Genomic DNA, 16387 nt, shown 5'->3' on the forward strand with positions numbered 1-16387 from the left:
CAATATTCTTTGTAAGAACTCCATTATCTCTGTTCTTTATGCATCCCTTAACATTAAGTTGGAGTCCTTCAGCTGGTATTTTATAGTGTTTATATCTGGAAACCAAGGCAAGTTGAAAAATATGCATTGCATCTGTGTGACAGATGCTTGGGTGGTGTAGACTGCAAGATAATTATAACTTAGCAATTGAAAATGTCTCGATCATGGGCACATTATGTCATAATATAAAAAAAACTGTATAAAACAAATATAAGAATATCTACTGTGCTTTCACACAAGTTTACTTATTTTCAGCTTAACTAATTCTATTGGCAAATAATTGTTCTTATTTATTGAAATAAATGCTTGAAATCAGAAACATAACTCAGCAATATAATAAAAGTAAAATTGGAATTAGAAATATGTAGCTATAGAATAATTGCAATATTATAATAGGAAATATTAGATGTAAGATGAATTTGATGACATTTAAGATCATTTTATTTTGCGTGATCTTTCCAGTATATTAGGTTTATATTAGTAATTTATATTAGTTATATTAGTTTATATTAGTAAGTTTTCTCATTCATCCCTTTCAATCTGAGTATTAGCCTATTTACATTAGATTTAATAATGTTCCATGTTTTTGATGGCAAATGAACACAGTTATAGTATAGTGGGTTCTGATAGAGTAATATTAATAGAATGCAGACTCACATGGTGTATTTACGTATTTAAAAAAATGAGATTAGCCTTTAGTTTAAATAAATGATCAACATATTAGCTAAAGGTTTATTTGAGATGCAAGCTGAGCGTATCATTTGAAATACACACACTAGTTTCTCCTTATATATTATAGAATGCGATAAATAATTAACTGCCATCTAGATACTATAGGCCAGGTTAAGCTAACGTAGCTCTTTTATAGAGAGAAATTCACACTATTTGGCAGAACCTGATGTGCAAATGTGAAGTGTGTGAATGAAATGAAAAATATTTGTAATATTGTAATATTTGTAATGTTTGTAATGTAATATTTGTTTTTCAACAGGAATAAAGTAAAATTAAATATTCATTCTTGACACTGATCAAATGTACTGTATAATGGAAAAACGTCCACTTTGACTTGAACAGAAAATAAGTGTGCATGTAATGAGCTAATCACTAAATCTCAACATCTGTACAATAGATTGTGTAATTCATTTGAAAATGAAATCCATTTTTGTCATAAGACAAGTGCACAGTCACAGAAACTATGTAGAAATCACAATTTAACTGGCTCGGTTAAGATTATTAGTATGGAACAATATGTTTTCTCTCTGTATAAAATCTTGTATTAAATTTGAATTGCAATGAAAACGTATGAATAAAGTAGCAATACAGTGTGTTCTAAGGCGTCACTTGATAGATGTTATATTTTAAATGTTCATACATGTATATTTTTTGTTTGTGTGTTTAAACAAAGCATAATATATTATAGCATAAATATAACTATAGCATAACTATATTTTTAATAACATACAGTGGACATAAAAAGTCTACACTCTCCTCTTAAAAAGATGCTAAATCTTATCAGAACTTTTTTTCTGTATGGTAAATAATTTGGAACGTGAGAGCGTTTTTTCACAATATTTTGTTTTTTGACATCACAAAAAACCTGCCATTTTAATTGGTGTGTGTAGATGTTTTATAACATCGTAGCTGGATGTCTCTTTTTTATATATACAACTAATTCACATCTTAAAAACACAATTTATGGGACATTAACAAAATGAAAAGCTGGATGGACAGCTTTGAGTTTATACTGTTATTTTTCTAGCACTCTCTCTTTTTATACAAACAGACTAATGAGCTTATAGACCCTTGAATAATGATTATCGTTACTCTGTGGTTTTTGATCGTATAAGATAAAGAGTGAATGAATGATGACTGAAACGTGAAATAAGAACATAAGAAAGAAACAGTTAATACTTCCGTCATTCTCTCTATCAATCTGTGTTTTTTGTCACCATCGGTCCAGCAGCTGTTTCCACGGCTACCAGAGAACTGCAAGGAAAGTACAAAATAAAATGAAAAAAGAAAAAGAAAATCAGCACTCATTCCCAGGCTCCATTACACATGTGTATTTGTATGTACTTTTTCCCCTAGGATAATGTACAATTATCTACAATATAAAATATAACATTTCTTAATATAACACGAGCACACAAACGCAATACTTGTATAATAACAAAATGACAATCTCAGCAGTAGACCTGATGATCTCAGCAGAGAGGAAATACAGCTCCCAGGGTGAGCAGCACATTTGAACTTTATTATTTGTACCTGCACTTGTGGCACAGTAGATAAAAAGCAATGTAAAACTTTCAAAAATGCTCAAGGAGAACAAAGACATAGAAATTGACAACAGATACTATTGATGTTTCCCTGCTACAAACTGACATGATGGGTGTTTTTTTTTAGTGCACAAGAACCTAATGTCAGATTTCCAAATGTTGGTTAAATAATTTCAAATTTCAGTAAATTAAGATGATTATTCATGCATTATAGACAGAACATGAACTTTCCAAAGTTAGTGATTTCCATAAACAAAGTGATACAAGAACCCAAGACAAATACAGGCAAAAGTAATTAAATCAGGAACTTTTGCCTGTATTTGTCTTTTTGGGGGGATTTGAGTGACCTAGATTTTACTATAATTATTCTTTTAATATCTAAAAAACCAAAGCAGCAAACGAAAATTTTTGCAGCACAAACCAGCACACACGGAGCACAAACGAACGAGACTATTTTGTTGACGTTTTGCGTTGGGTGGAGGACCAACTTCATGCTGGTCAAATACCATGGTCCACATATTGGATATGGTGCAGGTTTTACACCAGATGCCCTTCCTGACACAACCCTCGCCTTATATACAGGCTTGGGGCCGGCAGTAAGAGCCCAAACTGCAGCAATGAGATCACGGGAACTTCCACCAAGTTCACTAGTTTTATAATAGAAAAATATACTGTATGTAAATATAAATGAAAATGATAGAAATAAATAAATATTAACTTTACGGTTATTATTCCGAATTGTTCAGAATCGTCCATTGTTGACTGCGCTACATTAATCTCAGTTGGCGGTTTTGGTTTGCAGTATAAAATAATTCAAGTATAGCTATAGCACCATAAGGCTAATACACTGTACACTGTATATTAAGCCTCATAGTGCTATAGCTACACTTTAAAATTATTTTATACTGCAAACACAAACCACCAATGGAGATTCTTTGATGGTAGGGTGTGCACTCTATAATCTTATTTTAAAGCGATTAAGTTCAACACAATTTGTTATTTAAGGCTTCTTGCACATTTTGAACTCTTATATTTGGGTCATTTATATCTCAAACAGACAAAAGGTTTAATTAATGTGGCTTTGCTTTGAATGTAAAGGCTTAATTCTTAAAGCTAAATTGGTACATAGTGATGCTAAGCAGAGATTTGTTATTGACTCTGAGTTTATGTGTGGGCTTTTAATCTAAGATTAGGTAGGTGGTCTAGATGCTTGAATCTTCCCTCACACATCTTTTTGACTGCTACCTGAACACAGAGGCTGCCCTGGTCGATACAAGGCATTGAGATTAACATCCTGATTTAATTAACCTGGATATTTTCAAACAAATCAATAGACAGGAAAGGGTATTAACAGTAAAATAAACAAAGCTCATAGTGATTAGCAGCTGATATTGATTTGCTTTAAGAAGCACAGCTGCAAAGAGCCCCATCGCTTATCCATGGAGGATTTGTGGGTATTAATGTAATGTGCTTGCTTGTTTACCAAGTAAAGAGTGAAATACAAAAAGTGGAAAAAATTTAAAGAGGATATTAATGACACGCATGAGATATTAAATATCTCCACAAGCCTAATTTCTGAAGTGTGGGATTGTCTGTTCCCTTTCAGGTGTTATACTGATTTGTGACACTCTTGAAGAAAACAAAGCTATTTGATATAAAGGACTGCGCTTATTGAAATTTAATCTACAAAAGTATGTACTGAACTCATCCAAGAGTTCATGAGCAAGTTTTATTTCATCAATAGCTTCATGGTGTCCAGTGTTAACCGTGAAGGTTTAGCATAGCTTCTGTTTTTTTTTTTTTTTTTTAACCAACCAAGCACAAGACACATGACACAAGACAATGTAATACTTAATTGAGGACCAACTGTTTTGGGAATAAAATTGGTTTAACAAATTTGTTGCATTGTGCTTAAATAAGAAATGATTGTTTTATTGTCCATTACAGAAGATTTCAAAACGGCATAATTATATTTCTGAAAATGAACTAGCTTAGGAAAAAAGGTTCACTGTGGATTTTTTTTTTTTTTTATACAAAATATATAATAATAGGAAGGCTGAGATAAAATGTTGTTTATCGTCAGTCTTTCCGATAATGACACATTGTTAGCTATCTCTCTCTCTCTCCATCTCTCTCTGTCTCTCTCTCTCTCTCTCTCTCTCTCACTCACACACACACACACACACACACACACACACATGCTTGGAACGTAATGTACTGAAAACAATTAACAATACTATACAATTTTTTAAAAGTAGAAATATAAATTTTTATATTTTTTAAGCCATGCTCAGGACAGCATGCTTGTGACGTTTGTGAATCCTTAGTACCAAAGCTCAGTATAAAAAGCTCAGTATAACTATTATATATATATATATATATATATATATATATATATATATATATATATATATATATTTTTTTTTTTTTTTTTAATGCTACAGCATACAATGACATTCTGTACAATTATGTGCTTCCAACTTTGTGGCAACAATCCGAGATACAACCACAAACATAGTGAATGATGTTTAGGTGTAAACAAACTTTTGAACCAGGAAGTAAATCTAGTGTGAACAATGCCACAGACAGAGTCACTAAGAACACAATTTCCTCCCATTCTGATGTTTGATGTGAACATTACCTAAAAGCTCTTAACCTGCATCTGCATGATTTTGTGTACTGCTCTGCTTCCACATGATTGACTGATTGGATAATTGCATGAATGAGCAGGTGTAGAAGTGTTCAACTCTGTGTTAGCCGACTGTTGTTAGTAGCTAACCCTGTTATTTAAAACAGTTCTCTCCATGAATCATAAACTGGGATAATTATTCCAATATTCAAGCATTTTCTGGAATCTTACTTTTTGCTTCCTGACAAACTAATTGGACTTTTTTTTTTTAAGTTTTATACCACCGATTTCCAGAGTTCAGCTCACTCAATTTTATTGCAGTTTAGAATAGAAGTTCCTCTCTAAGTGTGTGAGTGTGAGTGAGTATGTAAGGCAGGTGGAAGGATTTTGGAGTGAATGAATTAGGACAGAACCAGTGAATCACTGTCAGCTTTGTGCTGACCTCCCCTGGTGCCTGCTGTGAAAAAAGTGTCAGCAGATTCATTCTTCCTTGACTCACACTATCTGTTCCCATCTTTCAACCCAGTACAAAAGAACGTGATAAGGACTGCACAGAAAATAAAATGAGCAGAATGTTCCCATAGAAACCCAATTGGAACTGTGTTCTAATTGCTCCCAATTATTTTGAGCGCGAGGATGGAAATATATTAGTGCACCAACATATTTTTTTTTTTTTTAAAGATTCAAATTTATTATGTGAATATGTCTGGACAAGTGCATTAGATTCACATGGGAAAAAAAGGTTTGATATGAAGCAAGCCTCTTTTTTCCTATTCCCATTAAAAAAAGAAATATGTGGGGCATAAAGGACATATATGTTTTACAATCTAAAGCTTTGCAGGTGATCAGAAAGACAATGATGATTAGTAACTTTATGGCAAAAATAGTAGATAGAGTTGTTATTGCACGCTTCAATGTGAAATGAAATAGTCTAACTTTAATTCGACACAGATGCTAATTAGTGTTAAACAGTGCTGGTAGCTTAGAGGAGAATTGGACTGGGGTGCTAATGTTACATCATACTAATGAAACCTCAACTAACAGGAACTGTATTCGTTGAAGTTCCTGTTAGATTCATTTCATTTCAATTCCAGGTTGTAACACTACAAAATAGGAAAAAAGTTGGATGGAGATAAATACTTATTCAATGCACGGTATTTATTATTTAAAAATGAGAGAAGCCCTTTGTGAAAACATGAAATAAATTGTAAATAATTCAATTTAATTCAAATGCATTTGTATTGTGCATTTAACAACGGATATTGTCTCAAAGCAGCTTTACAGAACATATGAAACATAATAGAAAGATATAATATTATACAAAGATTAATAAAATACAAAAGTTCAAGTTTCATATCAGACTTATATTTAAATGTGTTTGTATTTATCCACAATGAACAAGCCTGAGGTGACTGAGGCAACTGTGGCGAGGAAAAACTCCCTTAGATGGAAGAGGAAGAAACCTTGAAAGGAACCAGACTCAAAAGGGAACCTCATCCTCATTTGGGTGACACTGTAGGGTGTGATTATAAATATATAGTCTGACAATTGTGTATTGATTAGGAGGAAGTTGTCCTCAAAAACCACATGTACAGTAGTTGGCATCTTCTCTTAGAAAGTCCGAATCCAACTGGAGCTGGTACATCTTTAGATGCCTCAGGATCTTCACAGGGTTGGCCTCATCTCAATGAAGGTCCAAAATCTTCATGATAATCCTGAATATCCTGTTCACACATCGTTGACCTTAATTTTTCAAATTGTTATGAGATTATCAATTGATTTTAAATGGTAAAATGTGGTAGTAATGAACAGTGTCAGTTATAACTCAGTTGTTACAGGCATCATATATTATAGTCTCTAATAGGTCGAACTATGCTGTATATTTATATGTAGATTTATTTACAGGTCAAATTGTGTTTGTATGATTCAGTGTGTGTTCCTCCCATTTCTAAAGTTCCTAGCCACAAAATTGATTTTGTTTTTCTTAAGTAAAAGCTAAGCAAATCCTATAAGTAGCTGCTTGTATTACATTTCATACATTAATATTGAGAGAATCACTCTCTTCTCTTCAAGTGTTCAAGTGCAAAGATAATTGTGCTTTTTACATGCACTGGATCACACAGTCTTGTCAGTGTGTTTCAGAGTACTTGACCCTTGTTAAACAACACCATTGGCACACATACTCGGAATTAAGTACACACACATGCACACGCACCATACACACACTATATTTCATATGATGACTTGCCTTTACCTTACACACATTATGCAGAAAAGCGACTAGACTTCACCACATTATCACAGATATCATGTTAGACACTAGCACATGTAGAATAATGATTTTTTTTTTTTTTTAAATTGTGGTTGCTTGGAAAAGGGACACTTTTTGTTCCTCACAGATAATGGTCCATCTGGCTTCATTACACAGTTCATTCAACAACTGTGCTATGACCTTGCTTAACACGACATGTACGAAAGTGTAGAAAGATATGCTGGTGCACTCATCATATTTCTGAGAAACTAAGAAGAAACAGGCTTCATTTATTAAATGCATGGAGCTTGAGCAGTATGTGGTGAATATTGATAAATCCTAAACATGCTATAGTGGTTTGAACGTGAGAAACCAGACACATTTATGTAAAATACTGTTACTTCAGACAATATGAGACATGTGAAAGAATCTAAGGAAATTTACTGACAATGGGGTAGAGAAAATTTATCGCAGGAAGTAAACAAAACAATATACAATTTCCTGTTTTTACATGTTTAATCATAATAAGAAGAAGAATGATATATTGTACTTTGAGAGAAAATAAGACAGGCTGTTAATGATGTGTCAGCTGTGGTTAGAACTGAGGTGGTTTATGATTTGATTAGAAAGTAATGTCTGGAATTTCCGCCCACAATATTGACATAAGTATGACAGAAGACTGGTTGTGTACCACTTTCCTGTCAGTGTATAATTTAAAAAATGTTATCCAACCACAGAAAAGGTTGCATTACCAACACCTATCATTAATACACAGGTTTTGCTACTGCGTATATATTTTGTAGTTTATCGCTGGTACTTGTGTTAGCTAGCTTGGTTAGTTTTGCTAGTTTATCTTTGTTTAGGGTCTTAATGCTTCTGACAACAGCCTGGTTGTTTTGATTACTTTACTTTTTCTGCAATGCATAACAAAACTACAATCAACATTCCTGCTGAATTGAATCAGGATATCTGTTATAAATGCTTCAGAGCCCATTTCTGTCATGGCTGGCTGATTGTGCTGTGCATTTCATTACTTCAGTATGAACAACTGCCTGGCAATCCTGCAAACTGCCTGTTTGTTGCCTGTGCAACAGGCTTCGCAGGTTTAAAGCACAAAATATGTCTCTTTCACACTGTTGATATCAATATCCTGTTTTGCTAACCTATTTCTCTTGAAAAGTCAATATGCCAGTGCTGTGTGTTCATAAAGCTTGACAAACCTGTGCTATTGTATAGAGTTAATTAATTAAAAATGTTTGTTGGGTTGTTGATCAGAAGGTCAAGGTTCAAACCTCAGCACTGCCAAGCTGCCACTGTTAGGCAATTGATCAAGTCCCTTAACCCTCCCTGCTCCAATGCGGTGTTTCGTAGCTGCCCCTGCGGTCCTACCCCAACCTCCACAGTGGGGATATATGAAGAAAAGAATTCCACTGTGCTGTAATGTATATACGGTGAAATAATGGCTTCTTTATTTATGTCCCAATCTTATTTATTCATTCTTTTTATTTCATTCATACATTGCCAGAAAAAGAAATGTCTGAGAGACTGTTGCTAGCATTGAAGGTAATACTGCAACACAGAGAGTGAGAAACTCTATGGCCTAGTATTGTTTCTTGCATTTACAAGTCAGACAGATGCTGACAGATGTTGTTGGCATATGCTGTTGTTACGTTATCTTTCAGCAATGTCTCCTTTTTGCTCTCCTTGCAGGAACACAAAAAATATGTGTGTATGTGTTGTATTGTGGGCTAAATTAGCCATGACAGCCTTTGCACTATGATGAACAGTGAGTTTAGAACAATATGCTTAAAATGTATGATAGGCAAGTAAGTAAGTCTGTGTGTACGCAAGCTAGTGATTCTGTGATTTTCTGTTTTTTTTTTTGGACTTCTTATCCTGTCTTTCTCTGATATTCCTGCGTTGAACTCTGTTTTTGACTGTGATCATTTTTCCTAATGTCTTTCCTATTGTTCCTAATTTCCTAATCCCAATGCTTTTTTCCTTTCTCTTTTTGATACTTTTGCTTATTCCCTATGCTTATTCCCTATTCTGTTGTCTACTGCAGGGAATGTAACGTACATCATGCTGTTCCTTTAGAAAAGTTTTATATATAGTGTTTCTAATTTTCCATTTTTTAGCACAGATTGTGCTTGTTTTGGACTGAAAAAAAGAATATAATTTCAGGCCATTTCCGTACTGCTGTACCATGAGGCTTTCAAGCTGTAGCTTTAATTCACACAGAGAAGTAGATGAATAAATGATGAGGAAAATGAGCTATTTCATGAGGTTGCTGTCATTACAGTTTGTCATTAAAAAATCATGTATCATAAATAACACTAATGTACACTCAGAGTGAGCTACAGTATGTTTAATATATGAAAACAATGGAGCAAATATACATGTCTATTTTATTGAAAATATTTGGAGTGGCACTCTTCTTCTTCTTCTTCTTCTTTTTCTTCTTCTTCTTCTTCTTCTCCAGAATTAAAGGGTAGATAAAAGGGTAAATAAAAGGCAGGCATATTCAGAAATTTAGTTAAACCTTAAAAATACTGTCTTAAATGTTGTTTTTTTCTTGAAAGTTCATCTATTAGATTTGTCTTGATATTTGGACACATCTATAGAGAATAAAATAGGTTTAGATTAAAACAGGTGTGTCGGTGGTAGGATAAATGTGTTTTTGGTGGATCAATTGCATGTGGTAGAAATATAATGAGAAGCATTTAAAATGCAGCATACCTTCAAGGCTTCATCATTTTCTCCATCAGACTCACATGTCTTTTTGGAGAAAGCAGTTTTATGAATTCCAAATGAGCTCTGCTAACAAGAAGAAACTTTAATGCACAGATTATTGCCACAATTTGCTGGAAGTGTGATTACAAATTTAGTGGTAATGTCATTACCCTGATTTATTTTTTAAATTCTGCCCATTTTTCTTTTGTGTAGACAGATCTAGCATTGATCTTACATTCTTAAACTTTCTACAGTAGCTAGAAGTTATGACTTATACTGTAGCTAGCATTGAGTGCTTCATCGAGTCCCATTGTTTCTCAAGAAGCTAGCATCTAAATGCATTAGACCTTCGGCTCTGTTAAAGTGAATTTTATTGCAGCCTTGCACAACAAACCCAATAGTAACCTATTAGGGGCAATATATTCATAGAAATGTTCAAAAAAACCCATAAAACTTAATATCAAATCCATTTCTACTCTCTGAGATGCCTCAAGTGTTAAGCCTCTAAAACTTGAAGGTGTTACCACTACAATTCTGAACCTTGAAGTGACCATATAATACATTTGTTTAAAAATGTCTGATGAGTCGATTTCTATTCTGTTGGCATATCGGATCACCAATGTTTGGTAAAAAGGTTTAATTACACTACTCCTTTAACAGAAAATGAACTGCTTCTCTAAGTTCCTGAGGTTTGATACAGTAGTCAGAAATTCTCAACAAAGATTACTGTAACGTAGATTGCCGTAAGAACACATTACTTCCAATTATTATGACATTATAATAACATTTACTATATAAGTAATATAATCTGATCTTCACATTGCTTTTGGGAAATGTCCTAGAGCACTTATAGGTGTTTGTTAGCCTTTCTGCTCGGACAGACTTCCCATCAAACGCTCATGCATTTTCAATCCACTCCAAAAATGTCTCAGTTACGTTTCCTTATGAGCTAACGGTGAGAGAAAGAGCAACAGAACACCTTGGTTTTGATGAATTTACTGCAGTTTCCTGAGAGATATTAACTGTATGTTTAATGTTTAATAATTCATGAAGTAATCCTAGTTGGAAAGCTACCAAAATCCCTCATCGACTGATAAACAATCCTCCTCTTATTCAAGCTGGGAGAAACTCTCATTTACTAATTACATTCACCTGTTGCTGATCACCTCCTTTTAGCTATAAACATCCCTCAGGTTGTAATTGTTTGCTACATTATGCTATACATAATTAGAATATGTGGGAATCTGCTCACTGTAACACTATAGACACTGCATAGTATCAGACAAAGGCGTGCTAGTACAGTTTCTTTTTTACTAATCAAATTTACTACTAGTTTTTTTTTTTTTGCAGATTTGGGATAAAATGTGTCTTGTGAAGGTACAGCTATCATTAAAAGTCATTAAATATGCATCTTTACTGGAAGTAGTTTAAACGAAGTATAGTGTATGTGCGGTTTCACCAATCCAAGTAGTTTTCAAGCAAAAAAAAGCCAAAATGCAGAGAGATGGGAAAGAAATGGTTGAGGTTGATGAGAGGGAAAAAATTGTGAAATAATTGTGTAATAATAATAATAATAATAATAATAATAATAATAATAATAATAATAAATTAAAAAATAATATTACAGATTTTATCTTTCCTTGACTGTTTATTTGATGTCAGTTTCTTCTAAGTATTGTTTAATTACAGCATGATTTATTTTTGACCTCCCACTCATGGAAAAAAGGAGAATGTGTGAAGGAGAATGAGCAAGAGAGAGAGAGAGAGAGAGAGAGAGAGAGAGAGAGAGAGAGAGAGAGAGAGAGAGAGAGAGAGAGAGAGACTGTGGGTTCATGTTACATTAAAAACTTCTTATCTCATGCTATGTGACACGATAGTCGATAGGAAAAGGCATTTATGGTTATTTAATCTCTGCCTCGACTCGCCATCTCTCAAATCTGCATCATTTGATCTGCTCTCTGTACATCTCCTCTTCATCTCTCTCCGTCTATCTCCATTTACCCCTCCTTTTTTTTGCACAGTACTCCTTTTCTCATTGACTCTTTTCTTAGTATCTGTAATTTAATTTTTTTTGTTCTCTCGGTCTCTCTTCAGATCTCCTATTACTTGTTACTACATATTAAAGCTTCCGTTTCACTCTTTTATCTAACGGATAGCTTTTATGTATCGAGTTGGTATTCAGTATTAAAGCAATCATATACTCTTGTTTATTACATACTATTACATATACTTGGGGAAGTCATGGCTTAATGGTTAGAGAGTTTGACTCCTAACCCTAAGGTTGTGGTGCCCTCACGACTGAGGTGCCCTTGAGCAAGGCACCGAACCCCCCCAACTGCTCCCCGGGTGTGTGTTCACAGTGTGTGTGTTTACTGCTGTGTGTGTGCACTTTGGATGGGTTAAATACAGAGAACGAATTCTGAGTATTGTCACCATGGGTTACTTCACATACTTATGGCTCATACTGTACTGGCATTCAAAAAACAAAATACATACTGTATGAGCTGCTTCTGTTAGAACAGAGACTAGGGGTAGGTGCAGGTAAGCAGGCTGGCTAAACCAAAATCAGTGTGACAAACATTACAAAGTTAAGGGATCAGATCAGCACACAGGATATCCAATGTTATTCAAAACAGTAATCCCAAATGTGAGCAAATGCCAAGATCAAAATCAGAGAACAATGAGCACCACAAACGGTTTGGTATTTACACAACTTAAAGAACAGAAATTACTCGGCAGTGAGGCTGTAATAATACATGTGGTAGCCTAGTGGTGTTGGGCTACCAACTGGAAGGTTGTGAGTTTGATCCCAGGTCCACCAAGCTGCCACTGTTGGGCCCCTGAGCAAGGCCCTTAACCCTCAATTGCTCAGCTGTATAAAAATGAGATAATGTAAGTCGCTCTGGATAAGGGCATCTACCAAATGCTGTAAATGTAAATATAATAAAAAGAAGTTTATAAAGTTGCACAGTGTGTAATTAACATCAGGTGTTTCATTAGTCCAGTGCAGTGTGAAAAGTGGAGTCCATGATTGTATACTGTGTTCCAGTATATGTCTCTAGAGGCATCTAGAGATGTACCAGCTCCAGCTGGATTCCGCTTCATGAAGTATTCGGACATTCTAAAAGGAGATGCCAACTACCTGTGGTCTTTGAGGACAAGAACCTCCCATTTAATACACAATTGCAAGACTGTATATTTATAATCACACCCTTCAGTGTCGCCCAAATGAGGAAGAGGTTCCCTTTTCAGTTGGTTCCTCTCAAGGTTTCTTCCTCTTCCTTCTAAAAGAGTTTTTACTTGCTACAGTTGCTTTCAGTTACCTCAGGCTTGTTCATTAGGGATAAATACAAACACAAGTCTAATATAAATCTTGAATTTTTGTATTATTTTAATCTTCAAGTAACATTATTTTTTGTATTATGTTTCTTATGTTCTATAAAGCTGCTTTGAGGCAATTTCCATTGTTTAAAGTGCTATACAAATAAATTTGAAATGAACTGAACTGTATCGAATTATATTGCTTGTATTCCCAGCTAACTCCATGCAGGGTGTATGCTGCCTTGATGCCCGATGACGCCTGAGATAGATACCCCGTGACCCGAGGTAGTTCAGATAAGCGGTAGAAAATGAATGAATGAATAAATGTATTCCCAGCTATGTTTTTGGGAAAACTGAGTTTGTGTTGTGGTTCAACTTAACAGCTTTAATATATTGGCCAAGCAATGGTTTTAATTGCCTTTCTACATTGAGTAAAAATTATTGTTTTTTTATTTTTAGTAAATTAATAACTTGGTTATTTTTAATGGCCAGTGTGGTTGCATGCTGGTAGCATTGCTGCATCCCAGCTCCAAGTTCTCTAGTGCACATGTTCACCCCCTTGACTATAAAAGCTTGACTTCCTCTAGGATCTCTAGCTTCCATCTAAGGTATATTCCCACTTTGTGCTCAATGATCCTGAAATCTGTCAAGACCCTGATCAGGATAAAGTGGTTACTTGAATGAACAAATTGGTTAATTCAAATGAGCGTGAAATGATTATCGATATCAAAATAAGGGGAAATGGTATTTCTACTCCGGGTTTTAAATGCTATAAATGGGTAAGGGCACTTCTTAAAGAAGTTATATCAAGGAAGTATTATTGAAGTATATTTCATTAAACCACTGCTTCAATGTTGTATGGCAAATACCAAATTGTTAGAAGATTCTATATTGTATTGCATTTACTCAGGTTATTTTCATCCAAGGTTGGATGAAATCCAAATCCAATGCACTGACACATGGGAAGAAAGGAAAAGAGTGACATATTCCATAAAGGAGTGTCATCTCTGCAGGTGAAGGTTATGATGGACAATATGGCTATAGACAGATGCATGATTTCAGAGAGAGTACGTTGTCATTGGCATGTCATTAAAACCATATGGGGCATTTGCCTTAATCTTCAACTTTTTTATTGTTTTGTCACAATTTAAAATTATCTGTATTTCTTTGGGCTATTATTCTTTTAAAAAGCAAGCCCCTATCTAATGTGATTACCCTCCACAGTAAAACCCACATGGCCCTGTCTCTGCAGTGTCTCTGCAAAAATGGCACAAATTGGATTGTGATGGACTTCTGCTCCCTTTGGATTCATCACAATATGACATTACTTTTATCCAGCAATGATAAATTCAACATCTTCAATTACCTGTCCTGGTCATATTTCTTTTTGTAGTAACCTGCCAAAGCCTGGCAGGAAATTTGAGCAGCTGGTATTCCCCACTGTGCCGGTGGATTTGTGGTTGACCAAAAGGCTAAGCATGGGTCCACCTAGCATTATGCTAATAGATGGGTAATAATAGATAATGGTTTAGCACTCGGTGGGCTTTTGGCTGGGCTTGTTATTCTTTTAGGAAATAAGGCAGTGAACTGATAAGTGTTTTTTTTAATCCCTTTGCACTTGGAATTCAGTAAAAGGTCTCACTAGACACTGGAGGTTAAATGGACAGTCTACAAAACTCTGCATGCTGTGACCATGTGGCTTTCTATTCCAGACACATTCAAACTTCCCTATGAAACTTACTTCCAGTCCCCCACCAACCACCAAAACCTAAACCAAAATTTGTCAACACTCAAACTAATTTGACAGTGTATTACGTAGGATTTGTTTAAAAATAAATAAGTAAATACAATTTGAAAATGTCATCTTATTTGAATAATTTGAAACTATTTTTGAACTATATGATAAATAATACAAAGTCATGCCCTCAATGCGTTTTCCAGTTTTCACAGAACCCCGAGGCAATTTGAGTGCTGGTTCGGATCCAGAGTCTAATTTAGAACCAGTTCTTTCTTTTTCGACAGCCAAAGCACCGGCTCTGAACCAGGAAAAGTGGTTCTTAAGTAGCAGCAAAACGTTGCTGGTCTAGACTTAAGAATCGCTTGCGTCAGGGGCTGTGGGCGGGGCTACTGTTAGATAATGTACCTTAAGTATACCAATGTTTAAGACACTTTTACTTTACCTCAATATGATCTGTTATCAGCACACACGATAGTAGGTAGCTACATGCTAATGCTAACTTTTTTCTGTGTTAATGATAAAATAATAATAATAATAATAATAATAATAATAATAATAATAATAATAATACATTTTATTTAAAGGCGCCTTTCTGAACACTCAAGGGCACCCTACAAAAAACAACAAAGACAATCAGAATTGAATAGCTACATTGCGATACAAATTAGACCAGCAGTACAAATTATGATGTAGGATAAGCTAAACTAAACTGATGAATTTTAAGCGATTTATGAGATTTAAATAATGTAAGAGAATCAATATTATGGAGCTCAGATGGAAGTGAGTTCCAGAGCTGAGGTGCAGAGTAACTGAAAGCTCTATTCCCCATAGTTACAAGACGGACAGAGGGAACAATGAAATGAGTGGAAGAAGAAGATCTAAGAGTACGAGTTGGTTTTGGAGTATGAAGAAGATCAAGAAGATATTTAGGTGCAAGATTGTGGATAGCTTTAAATGTTAGAAGAAGAATTTTATACTTAATACGAAGCTGTTCCAGAACAGGTGTAATATGATGGATAGAGGAAGTACGAGTAATAATGCGGGCAGAAGAATTTTGAACAAGTTGCAGCTTATGCAGGGTTTTGTGAGGAAGCCCAATAAGAAGGGAATTACAATAGTCAAGCCGGGAGGTTACTAGACTGAACAAGAGTGGTGGTTGATTGAGTCGTGAGAAAGGAGCGAAGCCTATTGATATTTCGAAGGTGAAAGTATGCAGCCCGAGTAACATTATTTACATGAGAGGTAAAAGAAAGGGTACTATCAAAGATGACACCAAGACTCTTAACCTGAGATGAGGGAGCTATGAGAGATTCATCAATGGAAATAAGAAAATTTGTTAAGCACAGATTTTGTGCCTATAATGAGAAATTCTGTTTTATTACTATTTAGTTTAAGAAAGT

The sequence above is a fragment of the Tachysurus vachellii genome, chromosome 17, assembly GCF_030014155.1.
Source record: "Tachysurus vachellii isolate PV-2020 chromosome 17, HZAU_Pvac_v1, whole genome shotgun sequence".
NCBI lineage: Eukaryota > Metazoa > Chordata > Actinopteri > Siluriformes > Bagridae > Tachysurus > Tachysurus vachellii.